General features: G+C 49.4%; 1 protein-coding gene across 1 annotated transcript in view; it reads left to right on the forward strand.

The window, feature by feature from the left end:
- LOC141272036 (uncharacterized) overlaps nt 1-17276 on the forward strand; it is a 242984-nt gene that overhangs the window by 79633 nt on the left and 146075 nt on the right. The window lies entirely within an intron of this gene.

Here is a 17276-nt window from a genome sequence, read left to right on the forward strand (position 1 = left end):
TGAAGGTCATGTGTGGGGTCAGGAGGGGTTTACAGTGTGGATGTAGCAGAGCCGCGTGCGTACGAGGCGTACGGAGCGGAGCCGCGCGTGTACGAGGCGTACGGAGAGGAGCCGCGCGTGTACGAGGCGTACGGAGAGGAGCCGCGCGTGTACGAGGCGTACGGAGAGGAGCCGCGCGTGTACGAGGCGTACGGAGCGGAGCCGCGCGTGTACGAGGCGTACGGAGCGGAGCCGCGCGTGTACGAGGCGTACGGAGCGGAGCCGCGCGTGTACGAGGCGTACGGAGCGGAGCCGGGCGTGTACGGAGCGGAGCCGGGCGTGTACGAGGTGTGCGGAGCGGAGCCGGGCGCGTACGAGGTGTGCGGAGCGGAGCCGCGTGTGTACGAGGTGTGCAGAGCGGAGCCGCGCGCGTACGAGGTGTGCGGAGCGGAGCCGCGCGCGTACGAGGTGAGCGGAGACGCGCGCGTACGAGGTGAGCGGAGCCGCGCGCGTACGAGGTGAGCGGAGCCGCGCGCGTACGAGGTGTACGGAGCGGAGCCGCGCGCATACGAGGTGTACGGAGCGGAGCCGCGCGCGTACGAGGTGTACGGAGCGGAGCCGCGCGCGTACGAGGTGTACCGAGCGGAGCAGTGTGTGTGTACGACGTGTGCGGAGCAGAGCTGCGTGTGTTAAAGGTGTACGGAGCGGAGCCGCGTGTGTGCGTGGTGTACGGAGCGGAGCCGCTTGTGTGCGAGGTGTACGGAGCGGAGCCGCGCGTGTACGAGGTGTACGGAGCGGAGCCGCGCGTGTACGGAGCGGAGCCGGGCATGTACGGAGCGGAGCCGGGCATGTACGAGGTGTGCGGAGCGGAGCCGGGCGCGTACGAGGTGTGCGGAGCGGAGCCGCGTGTGTACGAGGTGTGCGGAGCGGAGCCGCGCGTGTACCAGGTGTGCGGAGCGGAGCCGCGCGCGTACGAGGTGTGCGGAGCGGAGCCGCGCGCGTACGAGGTGTACGGAGCGGAGCCGCGCGCGTACGAGGTGTACGGAGCGGAGCTGCGCGTGTACGAGGTGTACGGAGCGGAGCCGCGTGTGTACGAGGTGTACGGAGCGGAGCCGCGTGTGTACGAGGTGTACGGAGCGGAGCAGCGCGTGTACGGAGTGGAGCAGCGCGTGTACGAGGTGTATGGAGCAGCGCCTGTACGAGGTGTACGGAGCGGAGCAGCGTGTGTGAGAGGTGTACCGAGCGGAGCAGTGTGTGTGTACGACGTGTGCGGAGCAGAGCTGCGTGTGTTAAAGGTGTACGGAGCGGAGCCGCGTGTGTGCGTGGTGTACGGAGCGGAGCCGCTTGTGTGCGAGGTGTGCGGAGCCGCGTGTGCGCGAGGTGTGCGGAACCGAGTGTGTGCAAGGTGTGCAGAGCTGCATTTATGCGAGGTGTGCGGAGCTGCGCGTGTATACGAGGTGTGCGGAGCCGCGTCTGTGCGGAGCGGAGCCACATGTGCTGAGCTGTGTGTGCGTCACGTGTGCGGAGCTGCGTGTGTGTATGACGTGTACGGAGCAGAGCCGTGTGTACGACGTGTACGGAGCGGAGCCGAGTGTGTACGACGTGTACCGAGCGGAGCAGTGTGTGTACGACTTGTACGGAGCAGTGCCCTGTGTCTACGAGGTGTACGGAGCGGAGCTGTGTGTGTGTACGTCATGTGCGGAGCCGTGTGTGTACGACGTGTACAGAGCGGTGCCGTGTATTTAAGATGTGTACGGAGCGGAGCTGTGTGTGTACGAAGTGTACGGAGCCGAGCCGCGTGTGTACGAGGTGTACGGAGCGGAGGCATGTGTGTACGAGGTGTGCGGAGTCAAGTGTGTACAAGGTGTACGGAGCAGAGCCGTGTGTGTACGACATGTTTGGAGCCGTGTGTGTACAACACGTACGGAGCGGAGCCGTGTGTGTACGAGGTGTGCGGAGCCGAGTCGTGTGTGTCATATTAATATTTGCACCATATTCACCATAATGGCTCACTTGTCTCGTGAATTTTGCTCCCAGTCCTAAATTGTCTTTTTTTTTTTTTGTTTAGCTGGTTTTGCAACCTTTTTAATAGTTAAAAATGTGCCAAAATAATTGCTAGAGTGAAACCAAATTTTGCAACTTTTTCAAAAAGTCACGTCATGAATTTGTCTATAACATCTGGAAAAGCCACATTGACTTAAAAATCAGAAAAGTAACTAAATCAGAAGAATCTTGGAAAAAAAAAAAGGCAAAAATCTTCCAAAAAACTGGCGATGATGGCAATGATGAATCGACTCCAAGTGCTTAAAATCCAGCTTATTGGAACTCTTTTTGGAAATTTAGGGCTCGCTCACACGAGCGTATAAATCGGACGAGTGCCATGCGATGTTTTATTGGATATCGGACGGGTGCATGTAAAACATCAGACTGCACTCGGATATCATCCAATGGTAGGAAGCATCAGAAAAAAGGAGGACCATATACTCTGGGATAATAGACAAAACAAAAGATAAAGGGTCATTCCATGTCAAGTGATCCAAATCTCAATTTTTTTTTACTCGATGTCTTCAGATTTATTTTTTCTTTGTTCTTTTTTTGAAGTGCTGCTTTAGTGAATTACAAAAAATAAAATTTTGCATTTTTATCTTCATTAGTTAATTTTTTATAGATTTCTAAAGTTATGAAAGTCTGAATTTTGGGCTTGTACGATATTCAATTTTTTATCATATTATATCATATCATATTGGGTTAGAAATAAGAAAAAGATGGGAAAGGCACCATTTTTGTTTAGAACGGTACAGGCTTTAATTTGATATGTCACAAGATTATGTTTGTTGATATTTTGTTTTCGAGGAGTCAAATTCATAATTTTGATGGACAATTTTGAAAAAAAACAATATGTTATAAAATTTTCAAAAAAGGCATATGTGCTACATGAGTTCTTGGTTACAGTTGTACAGGGATTCAAGTTGGGCTCTCCTTGGGATCATATTTTTAAGTGTGATTTTCTAAATACAGTCTCATCCTAATCATACTGTATGTGTAAAGGCAGCAATATTAAATATATGTGTATCAATTTTTTTTTATTATGTCACTAGACTTGTCCTTTTTCAAGTTTTTAGCCAGAGTATAGTAATTAAGTCATCAAGCTTTAAAATGAAACAAAATGAACTAGTCTGAACAATTAATAGTAAGTCTTTACACTGAACTTTTATCATCCATTTGTCCCTTCTACTGGGCGAGATTTAATCTTGTCCACAGTCTCTTACTAACAATGGCCGTTTCCTTGTGTCAGTATTTTCGGCTGTTATGGGGTTTGGGGCCACCTGAGTTATATGTAGAACGAGCAAGAAAGCTTGTAAAAGAACTTCAACATGACGTTTCAAGGATGGAGCGAGACTGCCATCTACTGGCCAGAGACAGTCAAGCGGAACCAAAATATACAAGGGAAGTTGCAGGGAGGGCAGATTCAGACGCTGGACCCGATCAGGTGACTTCCAGGAAGGAGTTCAGAGAGATAAGAGGCCAGCGCGCCAAACCTGAGGGGTCTTTGGCGCCAAGCAGCAGAGAGGAGCAGACGTGCTCCCTGCGTCCTGAGAAACCCCGCGTGACAGGCCAAATCCAGAGGCCTGAGAGGTGCTCCAGCCGGGCACCGATAAAAGAGCTCCGGATCCCTCACAGTTGTGACCCAAGTGCTGTGCCTGCTGAGGATACTAGGAACCTGATCGCGGTGCTGAGTGAGTTCGCGGAACCCGACGTCGGCCGCCGACAGACGAGCCTTGGACCCCCCTATCCAAGGCTCGAGAGACTGCCTCCAACGGCCAAGCAGAGAGGAGCTGCATACGTGAGCAGGGCCGTCACTTCCACTGCTCACCCACGGTACCAGGGACAATTGGGTTTAAGTACTCAGGTTGGGGCTAAAGTAGCACAACGTGATTTAATTGAATTCATCCGGAAAGAGACTCACGGCCTAGCGGGAATAACCGGTGACCCCCGCTAGGGCCAAATTCACGGTTAAAGAACTTGTGTGGTGTCTCTCATGCTTGAGGGCATCACCTTACTTTAAGAGACTGCGCCTTACTTTAAGAGACTGCGCCTTACTTTGAGAAATTTCGTATTTTTCTGATATTTCAAACCACTGTTCATTACCCTTGTTGCTAATCCCTTGTTTCAGTATACCTGTTGTATAAAACTGTTTACAATCATCTCTGACTGTTCTCGCCTTGTGTCTCTGTGCGTTGCATTCCGGCACCTGCATTACATTTGGCGTAGTCGGCAGGATGCAACATTCAGACGCAGAGATGGCGGATCAGTCTGTGGCTGGGTCCGGCCGGAGCCATATACCCCTGGGGGCTATGCTCAGCCACCTTCCCAAGTTTACAGGGGATGGCATGTCACTTTGGGACTGGGCAGAAAGACTGAGAAGTATGCTACGTATGTATCCCCTTGACCCTCTAGCCCAGGTGGAGCTGGCCCTCCTAACCCTTGATGGAGAGGCCCGACAGACTGTGATGTACCGCCCACCTGGGGACCGTGACACCGTGGATAAAGTGATAAAAATTCTAGAGGACATGCACGGTGACACTACAGATTTGGGACACTTGCGTTTACGGTTGTTTCAGCGGGTCCAAGGGGAAAATGAGACAGTAAATCAGTATGTTAATGCATTACAGGAAGTGACGGCCCATATCACTAAGAAAACTCGAGATGGGAACTGAGGACTGGGACCATTGGATGAGGTGTTGCGTGACCAACTGATTGCTGGCTTGAAAGACCCTTCCCTGAGGCAGATCCTGAAGGAGCGACTGCGATTGAGCCCTGATATGGGCTTCCTGGAGGTAGGGGCTGAAGCTAGAGTCCTGGAGAGAGGAGTTCCTGTTCTCAAAGCCACAGTTAGAAGTCATGAGGCAATTGCTCCTGGATTCACCAACCAAGAGCCTGATTGGGTACGGGAAATACGTCAGGAAATTCGAGACATTCGGGGTGAGCTGAATTCTATTGGGAAGACTCCTACTGCCCCCTTGCCGACGGACCGTACTGCTCAACGCGGACGGAGACCAGAACGAGAAAGACGTTCCTATCCGGCCCCAGCACGACATGTACCCGACCTATCGGCAGAACGAGGACCGGAGTGCTGGACCTGCGGAGGTAGGGGGCATATCTCCAAAGATTGTCCCAACCGAGAAAGGAGGAGGAGGGGACAGCCGTTAAACTAAAATGCCCCACGGTTGTGGAGCATACCGTGGTGTCTCGAGCTTCAGAGAGTAGAAGAGGGAGCTCTGAAGACATTGTCTCCGAGAGGCCCATTATCTGGGCTGAATTCAATGGGCAGCGGATCCGCTGTTTGATGGACACCGGGTCTCAAGTGACCACTATGCCTGAGACGTACTTCCAAAGTCACTTTCCTGAAGTCACTCGTTCCTGCCGGGAACCCACTGTCAAACTGGTGGCGGCTAATCAACTACCTATCCCAGTAGCGGGAGTAGTATGGATGTCCGTGTGGGCATGTGGAAAGGACCTCGGTCGAAAAGGGATCGTACTGACCACCGGGCCCGGAGGCGATGGGCCCATTGTAACCCTGGGCATGAATGTGCTGAAATAACTCGGACAGTTCCTGGCTGAGGGCTGTAGCAAAAACAACTGGACCCGCGCCACTCGAGACTCAGCTAACAAGAGAGTGTTCCAGCACCTCGTGCGGGTCAGTCAGATTCAAAAGTTGCCCACTACCTCCCAGTACCTTGGTAAGGTATCGATACCGCCCGAAGCCACAATGACACTGCCGGTGGGACAGACTGTACTCACTTTGCCGGTACTGGCACATGTGTCCTTAGAGGGCGTGGACATTCAAGTTGAACCAATGGAGGGAGAAGAAGCACCCTCTGGACTCCTGATTGCTCGAACTCTGGCCACCGTGCGGCACGGTCGAGTACCCGTGCGCTGCATCAATTTAAGTGGCACCAGTTTACAGTTGTTGCCCCGACAAGAGGTGGCGCGAGTGTGCGTAATGCCGGAGGCCCTTACTAGAGCTGACGCTATAGGGCTGGCACCTGTGGAAGGAAAACCATGGACCCTAGAGGTGTCCCTCAATAGCCAGGAACATGGAAGAGAACCGTTGGCTGGACGCCACCTCCTGGAAGAAATGGAAGCTAACCTGACTGAGTTTTCTGCTGGACAAGTAAGGCAGATCGAACAACTTCTACAGCGATATCAGGGAGTGTTTGCACAGCATGAAGATGATTTCGGGTGCACTCGGGACATTCAGCACGAAATACCCACCGGAAATACTGCTCCCATCCGAGAGAGATATCGGCAGATCCCGCCTCAAATGTACCAGGAGGTGAAAGAGCTGTTGGCCCACATGTTGCGGAACGGTGTGATCCGTGAAAGCCAGAGCCCCTGGGCGGCTCCGATCGTGCTGGTCCGAAAGAAGGACGGTACCCTGTGATTCTGCGTAGACTATCGAAAGCTGAATGCCTGTACAGTACGGGACTCCTATCCACTCCCCCGAATCGAAGAGTCTATATCTGCACTAGGGAGCGCCAAATTCTTCTCCTCCCTCGACCTGGCCAGTGGCAGGTCCCAGTAGCTGAGAAGGATCGTCCGAAGACAGCTTTTGCTCTCCCTATGGGCCTGTTTGAGTTCAATCGAATGCCGTTCGGACTAACAAATGCGCCAGGAACCTTCCAACGGCTGATGGAGAGATGCTTGGGGGACCTCAACTTTGAAGCCACTTTAATATATCTGGACGATATAATTATCTATTCCGCAACGTTTGAGGATCATCTCCGCCGATTGGAACAAGTGTTAGAACGGCTACAAAGGCACGGCCTGAAAATTAAGCCTCGTAAGTGTCGTCTCTTCAAACGAGAAATTGAATATCTGGGGCACACTGTGTCCAGTGCAGGGGTGCACCCCACTGCGGAGAGAGTAGCTGCCGTGCAGAAGTGGCCCACGCCCGCCAATCTAAGGGAACTAAGGGCATTCCTGGGGCTTGCTGGATACTACCGCAGATTCATTAAAGACTTCGCTAAGATTGCGATCCCGCTCAATGAATTGCTGAGAGGAACAGCCGGGGGAGCCAAGCGGCAGCCCATTCAGTGGGGCCCACGACAAGAAGAGGCATTCCGAGCATTGAAATTGGCGCTAACAGATGCCCCGATTCTGGCCTACGCTGACTTTTCGCAGCCTTTCATGTTGTACACTGATGGAAGCTTGCATGGGCTGGGAGCAGTGCTGGCTCAAGTACAAGGAGGGAAAGAGCGAGTGATCGCGTATGCCAACAGGTCACTCCGAGATACGGAGAAGAATCCGGACAACTACAGTTCGTTTAAGCTGGAGCTACTGGCACTGGTGTGGGCCATGACCGAGAAATTTGCTGAGTACCTGTCAGGGTCAGAAGTGCAAGTGCGGACAGATAACAACCCTTTGGCCCACTTGGAGAACGCCAAACTGGGCGCGTTAGAACAGCGGTGGGTCGCAAGGATGTCCAAATTCCAGTATAAAATCGCCTATCGGTCCAAGGCCCTGAACACACATGCAGATGCCCTGTCCCGGGTCACTCAGGCGGGGCCGAAGAAGGACAGAGATGAGGAGCTTGAAGGCGGTGAGATCCCGGATTTCAGCCAGTTCACCGCTGCTGTGGTCGACGCCCAAGAGACCAGAGAGGAGCCGAGGCCCGCTCAGATTCTGGGCCGTTCAAGAGACGATTGGATACATCTGCAGCAATCCGACCTGGAGCTAGCAAAGTTGAGAGAATGGGTCGCCCTTAATCAGAGACCTGACCAGGAAACCAGAGCCGCTTCACTTCCAACTACCCTACAAATCCTAGGCCAGTGGGAGAGGCTCCTCCTGAAGGACGGCTTGCTATGCCGAAGAATCCAGCCGCCTCGAGAGTTTGATGTTACCTGGCAAGTGGTAGTTCCAGGAGCGCTAGTAACACAGCTAGCCCAAGAAGCTCATAGAAGAGGTGCTCACTTCGGAGTAGAAAAGACCTTCCGGTGGTTGCAACGGCTGGTGTATTGGCCTCAACTGCGACAAGAAGTCGAGGGGGTCTGCCGAACATGTCGCCAGTGTGAGTTGAACAAGCCCCCGGAGCAAAGAGCTCCCATTCAGACCATCCGAACTTCTGCCCCCTTGGAAGTCTTGATGATTGACTACTTGATGGTAGGAACTTCATACAACAGTTATGGACAGTTTAGTCATGACTGATCACTTCACCAAGTTTGCAGTAGTGACGCCCACTAAAGATCAGACGGCAGAAGCCGCAGCCAAGGCCATCTGTTAAGATTTCATCCGGATTAATGGGTGCCTGAAGCGAATACATTCTGACCAGGGGGCCTGCTTCCAAGGACGAGTGATGGATGAGCTATACCTCATCTATGGGATCGACCGATCCCGAACAACGCCCTACCACCCGCAAGGCAACGGTGCATGCGAGCGCTTTAACCGAACCCTGTTGCAAATGTTGCGAACACTGGAAGCAGACAAAAAGATGAAGTGGCCCGAATTCGTGTCCGAGCTGGTGTGGGTGTATAATAATCGAGTTCATGCAACCACCGGCTACACCCCCTACATGTTGCTGTTTGGAAGAAGTGGCCGAGAAATCACCGAACTGGAGCTAGACTCAGAAGACCCCGGTCCGGGCAGTAGCCCAAGTACCTGGATTCGAGAACACCAGCGTCGACTCCATACCGTGAGAAGACTGGTTCCTCAGAAGTTTCAGGAAGTAGAGCATGCAGTTCGGCCCCCGACCACAGGTGGATCGCTTCAGCCAGGAGACCGAGTGCTGGTGAGGGCTAAACGATTTGGGAGTAAGCTGGACCATCGTTGGGAAGCAATACCATATCGGGTGGTGAAGAAGGTTCACCCAGACAACCCCGTCTACGAGGTTAGGCCCGAAGGGGATGACGCCGCGACATCCAGGGTGTTGCACCGTAATATGTTGCGACCTTGCTCCTCTGAAGCAGAAGTCTGTAACGGGGCTGGGCCCTCAGACGTGTTGGCTGAAGTGCCACATACAGGAACATTGGGGGATGATGAAGGGTGGGCCACAATGCAGTTGGGCCCGTCAGAACCGTTGGTGCCACTCCCGAGTGGAAGTCAGAATGAGTCAGGAAATGATTTGCAATCCCCAGTAGTTGATTCCTCGGATCTCCCGGAGTCTCCTCCGCAAGAAGAGCCCCGCAGAACTGAGCGGGCTAATGCCGGAATTCCTTCTAACCGGTATGCTCAGGAAGAGTTTATCTGGTCACGAATCCAACAGAAAACGCAGGAGTGTGCCCAACTCCTGTCTGAGCTTGCACTGTCTGGAAGGAGACAACAATACTGCGAGGAGTCCACTCGCCCGAGGACTGGCGAGCAAAAAGGAGGGAGGAATGTAGAACGAGCAAGAAAGCTTGTAAAAGAACTTCAACATGACGTTTCAAGGATGGAGCGAGACTGCCATCTACTGGCCAGAGACAGTCAAGCGGAACCAAAATATACAAGGGAAGTTGCAGGGAGGGCAGATTCAGACGCTGGACCCGATCAGGTGACTTCCAGGAAGGAGTTCAGAGAGATAAGAGGCCAGCGCGCCAAACCTGAGGGGTCTTTGGCGCCAAGCAGCAGAGAGGAGCAGACGTGCTCCCTGCGTCCTGAGAAACCCCGCGTGACAGGCCAAATCCAGAGGCCTGAGAGGTGCTCCAGCCGGGCACCGGTAAAAGAGCTCCGGATCCCTCACAGTTGTGACCCGAGTGCTGTTCCTGCTGAGGATACTAGGAATCTGATCGCGGTGCTGAGTGAGTTCACGGAACCCGACGTCGGCCTCCGACAGACGAGGCCTGGACCCCCCTATCCAAGGCTCGAGAGACTGCCTCCAACGGCCAAGCAGAGAGGAGCTGCATACGTGAGCAGGGCCGTCACTTCCACTGCTCACCCACGGTACCGGGGACAATTGGGTTTAAGTACTCAGGTTGGGAGGGGAACGGTTGGGGCTAAAGTAGCACAACGTGATTTAATTGAGTTCATCCGGAAAGAGACTCACGGCCTAGCGGGAATAACCGGTGACCCCCGCTAGGGCCAAATTCACGGTTAAAGAACTTGTGTGGTGTCTCTCATGCTTGAGGGCATCACCTTACTTTAAGAGACTGCGCCTTATTTTAAGAGACTGCGCCTTACTTTGAGAAATTTCATATTTTTCTGATATTTCAAACCACTGTTCATTACCCTTGTTGCTAATCCCTTGTTTCAGTATACCTGTTGTATAAAACTGTTTACAAACATCTCTGACTGTTCTCGCCTTGTGTCTCTGTGCGTTGCATTCCGGCACCTGCATTACATATATCTGATTTTTTTTTTCATTTGCATAATCTTTGGAGAGTCCATTAGCCACCAGTGCCGATCACTGGTCACATACCCAGTTATGTCATCCATTGCCAATCTTGTGCCATCTTCAATCACTTCATGGACTTCAATGTCATTGCTGAATGAAAAAATCCTTGTTTTTATTTCTGTTTCACTCAATGGAATGAAAGTGTGGTATTGCTGAGTCTCCTTTAATGGGTTGTCCTTTGCCTCTCTCACTTTTATAATAATACTTCACTTCTGACAGTATTAACCCCTTCATTTCTCCCTTCAGGTATTTATTCATTTGTTCGTTTATTGTAATTATTGCTATATTCCCCACCCATTCTGGGGTGTGCTTGTGGTACTCACCTTTCTAGAATCTGCTCAGGTTGTCCGTTACAGGGCAGATCTGTGAGATGTGACTGGATTGGTGGAGAGCAGTCTGAGCGGGAAGATTTGAGTGTGTATAAAGCTCATCTCACGGTCCAGTCAGCTGTTCGTCATGTGAAGATGCAGCTGAAGCATCCCTCCACCTTCCCAATATCTAAAAAAACATGAGTTTTTTATGTGAAAAACATAGGCCCTACATTTTTAGAACACAAGCTGAACAGATCTGAATTCAAGATTTTAGAATCGACACTGTTTATATAGGTTTTTTTTTGTTATTTTTTTAATATGATCCCATTGAGAGCCTATCTTGAATTTTGGTACAGATGTGGCTAGGAGCATAGGAGGCACATGTGATTTTTTTGCAAATTTAATATCATATTGAGTTTTTGGAAATGCGTTTTTAAATTTTGCGTTTGATTTTGCATGGGTAAATATGACCAAAGATACTCTTGTGACAGATCTGTTGAAAGTCTGTACTGTTCTGAGTTGAATGGTCTTTTCCCCATTTCTCCATCTTGTTTCTTGCCTAAGTTATAAGGAGAAACGTAAAGGCATGCAACCCAGAAATTCACACTTTTTCACAACTTTGAAAATTACCCTATTTTGCGGATTATAAAATGCACCGGTTTATAGGATGCACCCCAAAATGAGGAAAACCTTGCATTTCTTCACATATACGCATGCAACTGGAAATATTGAGGAAGTATAATGAGTGCTCTACAGCCTGTAGTTAAATACAATCTTGTATATGTTTCTCAATGTAATGGAATAAAATGATTTGCATATAGCGCTTGCTCTTGTTCCCACCACCAGGTGGCGGTAGAATATTGATAATGTTCTTCATACTGTGAACCTGAAGGGCTTTTTGCACATTACAAATATTACGAGTATCCCATTTCTTATGCACTTGGCACTTTACTGGAGTGAGTATCCAGCCAGCCATTTTTGTTTGACTATGTTTATATTTCGCCCAAGATTACACATATAGTGATTGGCTTGGATACTGGAGTAAATTTTCTCATATGAATATGGGTTTATTTAACTGCTGCTTACTTATAAATGTTTATGTGATGCTTTCTTGCACATTACCTCCTAAATTCCTGTATGTTTTATATTTGTATTAATTGTACTTTAACCCCTTCATGACCGGAGCATTTTGCGTTTTCGTTTTTTGCTCCTTCTTTCCAGAGCCAGAACTGTTTTTTATTTTATCTTCAATATGGCCGTGCGGGATGAGTTGCACTTTTAAACGCCATCAATGGTTTTACCATATTGTGTACTGGAAAACAGGAAAAAAAATCCAAGTGCGGTGAAATTGCAAAAAAATGCAATTCCACAGTTGTTTTGGGGTAGATCTGATGTTTTGATCACCCATTATTGCATTTTATTGCAATGTTGCGACGACCCAAAAAAACGTAATTCTGGCGTCAGGAATTTTCTCGTTACGCCGTTTACCAATCGGATTAATTATTTTTTTATATTGATAGATGGGGCGATTCTGAATGCGGAGATACCAAATTTGTGTATGTGGGTTTTATTTTTTATTATTTTATTTTGAATGGGGCAAAAGGGGGGTGATTTAAACTTTTATATTTTTTTAATTTTTTAAATATTTTTAAAAACTTTTTTTTTTACATGCTTCAATACTCTCCATAGGAGACTAGAAGCAGCAGCAGTCTGATTGCCTCTGCTACATAGAGGCGATGAGCAGATCGCCTCTATGTAGTAGAAATGCTCACGTGCTATGAGCGCCGACCACTAGGTGGCGCTCATAGCAATCTTTACATGACAACCACAGCGGTCTGCTGCAGACTCCGAGTTGTCATGCCCATGCATCGGTGACCCGCGATCACGTGACGGGGTCACCGATGGGCAGGGCTAATGCCACACTTCCGGTGCCGCAATGTTAAATGCCGTTGTCAGAGATTGACAGCAGCATTTAACTGGTTAACAGCTGCGGGCGAATTGCGATTCCACCTGCGGCTGTTGCAGGCACATGTCAGCTGTATAAATCAGCTGACATGTGCCCGGTTCAGTGCGGGCTCACCGCCGGAGCCCGCGCTGAACAGGGGGTGCCGACGTGGTGCGTACTATTACGTACCACGTCGGAAAGAGGTTAATAAAGATTCTGATAATTTTTAAAAACTCTCTCCATTTTTGTGATAGGATGTTTTTGTAGTAGAGTAGTTTAAAATTATGTATTTTATATGTATATCAGTTACAGCTTACTATGACATTAATTTATATCTTTATTCTATTCAATACGTCTAACAATCAGATATTAGCTGTCACGATTCCACCTATCGGTGTATCTGGAAGCAGTGAGTGACAGTTCAGCCATCCAATCTAGGACAGGGGTGTGCTGAGCTGTTAGTATGGTGATGGACAGCTCAGCCTTCCAATCACAGGCTGGGAGTTTCTCCATGTGTCTGCTATTCAAGTGATTACCTGGCTATTTTACTGGCTCTTTGCCTCCAATTACTGTCAGTGGTAGCTTAGCTCAAATGATGTGTGCTTGCTCTGTATTCTGTGTTCCTGTATTTGATCTTTGTTGTCCAACCTTGGACCATCTGTTTTCCTTGCCCCTTTGTCTTGATAAGCTCCCTTCCCAGAATTCTGACCTTGGAATGTGAGTTTACTACTCATTCTCGTTACCATTTTATGAGGCTATGTGCCCACGATGCAGAAATGCTCCGGATTTTTCCTGAGCGTTTCTGCATCTCCCTGGCAGAAAAAAACGCATGTGGATTGTACATGCGTTTTTCCTGCCAGGGACATGCGGATGTGAAGCGTTCTTCACATGCTTTTCCGCATGCGGGTTGACAAGCGCTTTCCAAGCGATTTTAGCATCACTTGGAAAGTGCTTGACAACTTGGTCACACTATATAAATCCATGCAAACGGCATGGATTTATATACTGTGACTGTAAAGAATGGTAAAAAATAAATCCATACTTACCTTCCGATGGCCCCCGCAGGCTTGCTTCACTCCGCCCTGGCTGCCGGCAGCTCGCGGTACACTGAAGGATGTCAGCGTCGCTTGACCCGTCACATAACTATGACGTCAGCGCAGGTCCTCCAGTCCATCACGATCTGCCGGCAAGGGAGGACGAGCGCACCACGGGCCATCAGAAGGTAAGTATAACATTTATTTTTTATTTTATTCTTTTTTTTTTTTTTACAGGTTCTATGGTACCCGGGTCCGGAGGAGAGTCTCCTCTCCTCCACACCCGGGTACCATCCGCACATTGAACGCATGTATTCCTCATGTGCTTATCTAGTGAAGCGGAATACATGCGTTCTAATGCAAGTCAATGGCGGCGAAAACGCAGCACTTCCGCAAAATAATTGGTAGTGCTGCGTTTTTTTCCGCAATGATAATCCGCAGCGGAAATTTCCGCAGCATGTGCACAGCACATGCGGATGATCATTGGGGAACATGGCAGACCTACCAAGCATTTTTTAAGCCTTTCTGCAACGTTTTTGCCGCTGCGGAAACGCTTAAAAAACGCATCGTGGGCACACAGCCTGACGAGCCTTCTTGGTATCTGACCCCAGATCTCTTGACTACCCAGCCTCATTGCTTGTGAGTAATGACTAGTGTTATCATTGAATAATAAAATATTAATGTATTAAATTGCGTCACCAAAAAAGAATGAAGATCTCATGGTCCTATTGATAAATTTAAAGTGAAATGTAAAAAACTGCAGTAGCGCTGCTGCTATAGTAAGATCAGATAGGCAAAGAGCCGCAATCTCAAAGCACTGTATGCCCTGGTGCAAATAATAATGAAATGATTAAAAGAAAGAGATGCACTGCAAACCACTCATAAAATACAAAAAGAGTGATTCCTACCTGTCTTAAAGAAAATGGTAGTCCAAATGAAGCACTTCAGATACACGCGTGCAGCTTCTAGGGGTCCTTTGAAGAAGTCATAACTGGAACTAGAGGTGATAGACAAGTGCCGGAGTCTGTAGAACAAGCCGTGAGTATTGCAGAGAATGTGTTCAGACGGCATGTTAAATCCGGAGATAGAGGGCTGCAGAGACTCTCAGAGACTCGGGCTTTCAGGTACATGCAGCGGTTGCACTAGGTGGATACAGGGATGAAGATCATGGGTAAGAAGAACTGCAGGCAGCCTGATAGGTGTGCCGGCCGGTCACACCCGCAGGAGAGCTGATAATTAAGGATGTGAGCGCTTAGTATCTGTGTGACGTCACAACAGCTGGGGGATTCCACTGAGGGAAAAACAGTCCAGCGCTTATCCGATGCGTTTCCGAGGTCACGGCCTCCTTTGTCAGGGATCCTTCATCATTCGCTGGAGGCTTTGGTGAACCTGTGATTTGCCATAAATTGAATTTTATCGTTCACCCATAACAGCACCAAGAGAGAGAATCCTCCTTTCAGGGACAGGAAACCTACAGGCTTAACCCCTTTACAGCCTGGGGCGTAATAGTACGCACCAGGCTGTCACCCCCTGTTCAGCGCGGGATCCGGCGCTGAGCCCACAGTGAACCAGGCACATGTAAGCTTATTTATACAGCTGACATGTGTTCGCAACAGCCGCGGGTGGAATCGCGATCCACCTGTGGCTGTTAACATGTTAAATGCCACTGTCAATCTCTGACAGCGTCATTTACCAGCGCCGCGCCGGAAGCGTGTCACCCCGCCCATCGGTGATCGCGGGTCACTGATGGGTGGGAATGATAACCCTGGGTCTGCAGGTCTTTTTTTTTATTGATAGAATAAGTACAGTAATAACCCTGGGTCTGCAGCAGACCCCAGTGGTTGTCATGTACTGATCGCTATGAGCGCCACCTAGTGGTCGGCGCTCATAGCACAGTAACATTTCTGCTACATAGAGGTGATCTGCTCATCACCTCTATGTAGCAAAGGCAATCGGACAGTTGCTGCTTCTAGTCTCCTGTGGAGACTATAGAAGCATGCAAAAAGTGTAAAAAAAATGTTTTTAAAAATATTTAAAAAATTAAAAAACTATAAAAGTTTAAATCACCCCATTCAAAATAAAATAATAAAATAAAAAACACATACACATATTTGGTATCGCCGCGTTCAGAATCGCCCGATCTATCAATGTAAAAAAAGAATTAATCTGATCGGTAAACGGCGTAACGAGAAAAAAATTCTAAATGCCAGAATTGCATTTATTGGTCGCCGCAACATTGCAATAAAATGCAATAATGGACGATAAAAACAGCGGATCTACCCCAAAATGGTATCAATAAAAACTTCAGCTCGGCGCGCAAAAAATAAGCCCTCACTCGGCCCCCCAATCCCGAAAAATGGAGACTCTACGGGTCTTGGAAAATGGCGCCATTTTTATTTTTTATAGCAAACTTTGGAATTATTTTCCACCGCTTAAATAAAAAAGAACCTATACATGTTTAGTATCTACAAACTCGTAATGACCTGGAGAATAAGAATGGCAGGTCAGTTTTAGCATTCAGTGAACGTGGTAAAAAAATAAAAGAAAAACATCTGTGGTATTGCACTTTTTTTGCAATTTCACCGCACTTGGAATTTTTTTCCCGTTTTCCCGTACACGATATGGTAAAACCAGTAATGTCGTTCAAAAGTACAACTCATCCCACAAAAAATAAGCCCTCACATGGCCATATTTCCCAAAAAATAAAAATGCTATGGCTCTGGGAACAAGGGGAGCAAAAAACGAAAAATCCCAGAGTCCTTAAGGGGTTAAAAGGGCGGCACCTTTCCCACGCATCAGTTGATTTCCTGTCCTTGATGGGTGAATCTCTTACAGGTCTACCTCAAGATCCAAACACTGAAGACGGTTTCCCAAGTCCGGTCGGTCGCTCCAGGGCGCGGTATTTTTCCTGCCTCGGCCGGTGCGGGGTCCCTGGAAGTGGCACTGTGGGTCCAGGGAGGCATTCACGGTTGTATGCCTGCGCAGGTGAGTGGCATCCCGGGTAGGAATGACCGGCTATGCCGTCGCTCATCTACCAGCGGCAGCAGCATGTGGCACCGGGACGCGAGGTACGGAGCAGGAGCACATCGGCTGGCGTATTCCAGTCTGGAGGCACGCCTCTCTGACATGCACAGGAGGCTTGTCGGATGCTGGTGCATGCCCGGACAGTGTGTAGCGGCTGCACCCGGGGAGTGCCCGGATGATGCTGGCATGGCCGGGGTGTGCCAAGATGATGCAAGCCACGTGACCGGAAGTGGGGAACCTGCTGACCCGGAACTTTTGGGGGTACCAGAGCCTGGAGGGCGAGCAAGAGCGCTGCTGTGACATTTAAGTGACGGCAAGATTATGGATCGGCGCTTCCTTGCTCGTAGTCCTCTCCAGGATAATGGATGTCACCAAGCAGCAGCATGTGCAGCAGCAGCATGTGCAGCAGCAGCCTGATGGGAAGCCCCAGATGCACCCTCAAAGTCCAGGTGTCAGCTCTTGGGACCCTGTATAGCTGTGATCTAGCACTTAATTATTGGGTGTCTAGATTTATTAGGACTTCATCTAGATCCTGGCAGTGCCATGGGATTTAAATCTAGTCTTAGCAGTCATGACAGAGTTGCCATTTGGAATCTGTTCAAATACTTTCTATT

The sequence above is a fragment of the Phyllobates terribilis genome, unplaced genomic scaffold (genome assembly GCF_046119375.1).
Source record: "Phyllobates terribilis strain yellow unplaced genomic scaffold, ASM4611937v1 Scaffold_5__5_contigs__length_657084704, whole genome shotgun sequence".
NCBI classification, from domain to species: Eukaryota; Metazoa; Chordata; class Amphibia; order Anura; family Dendrobatidae; genus Phyllobates; species Phyllobates terribilis.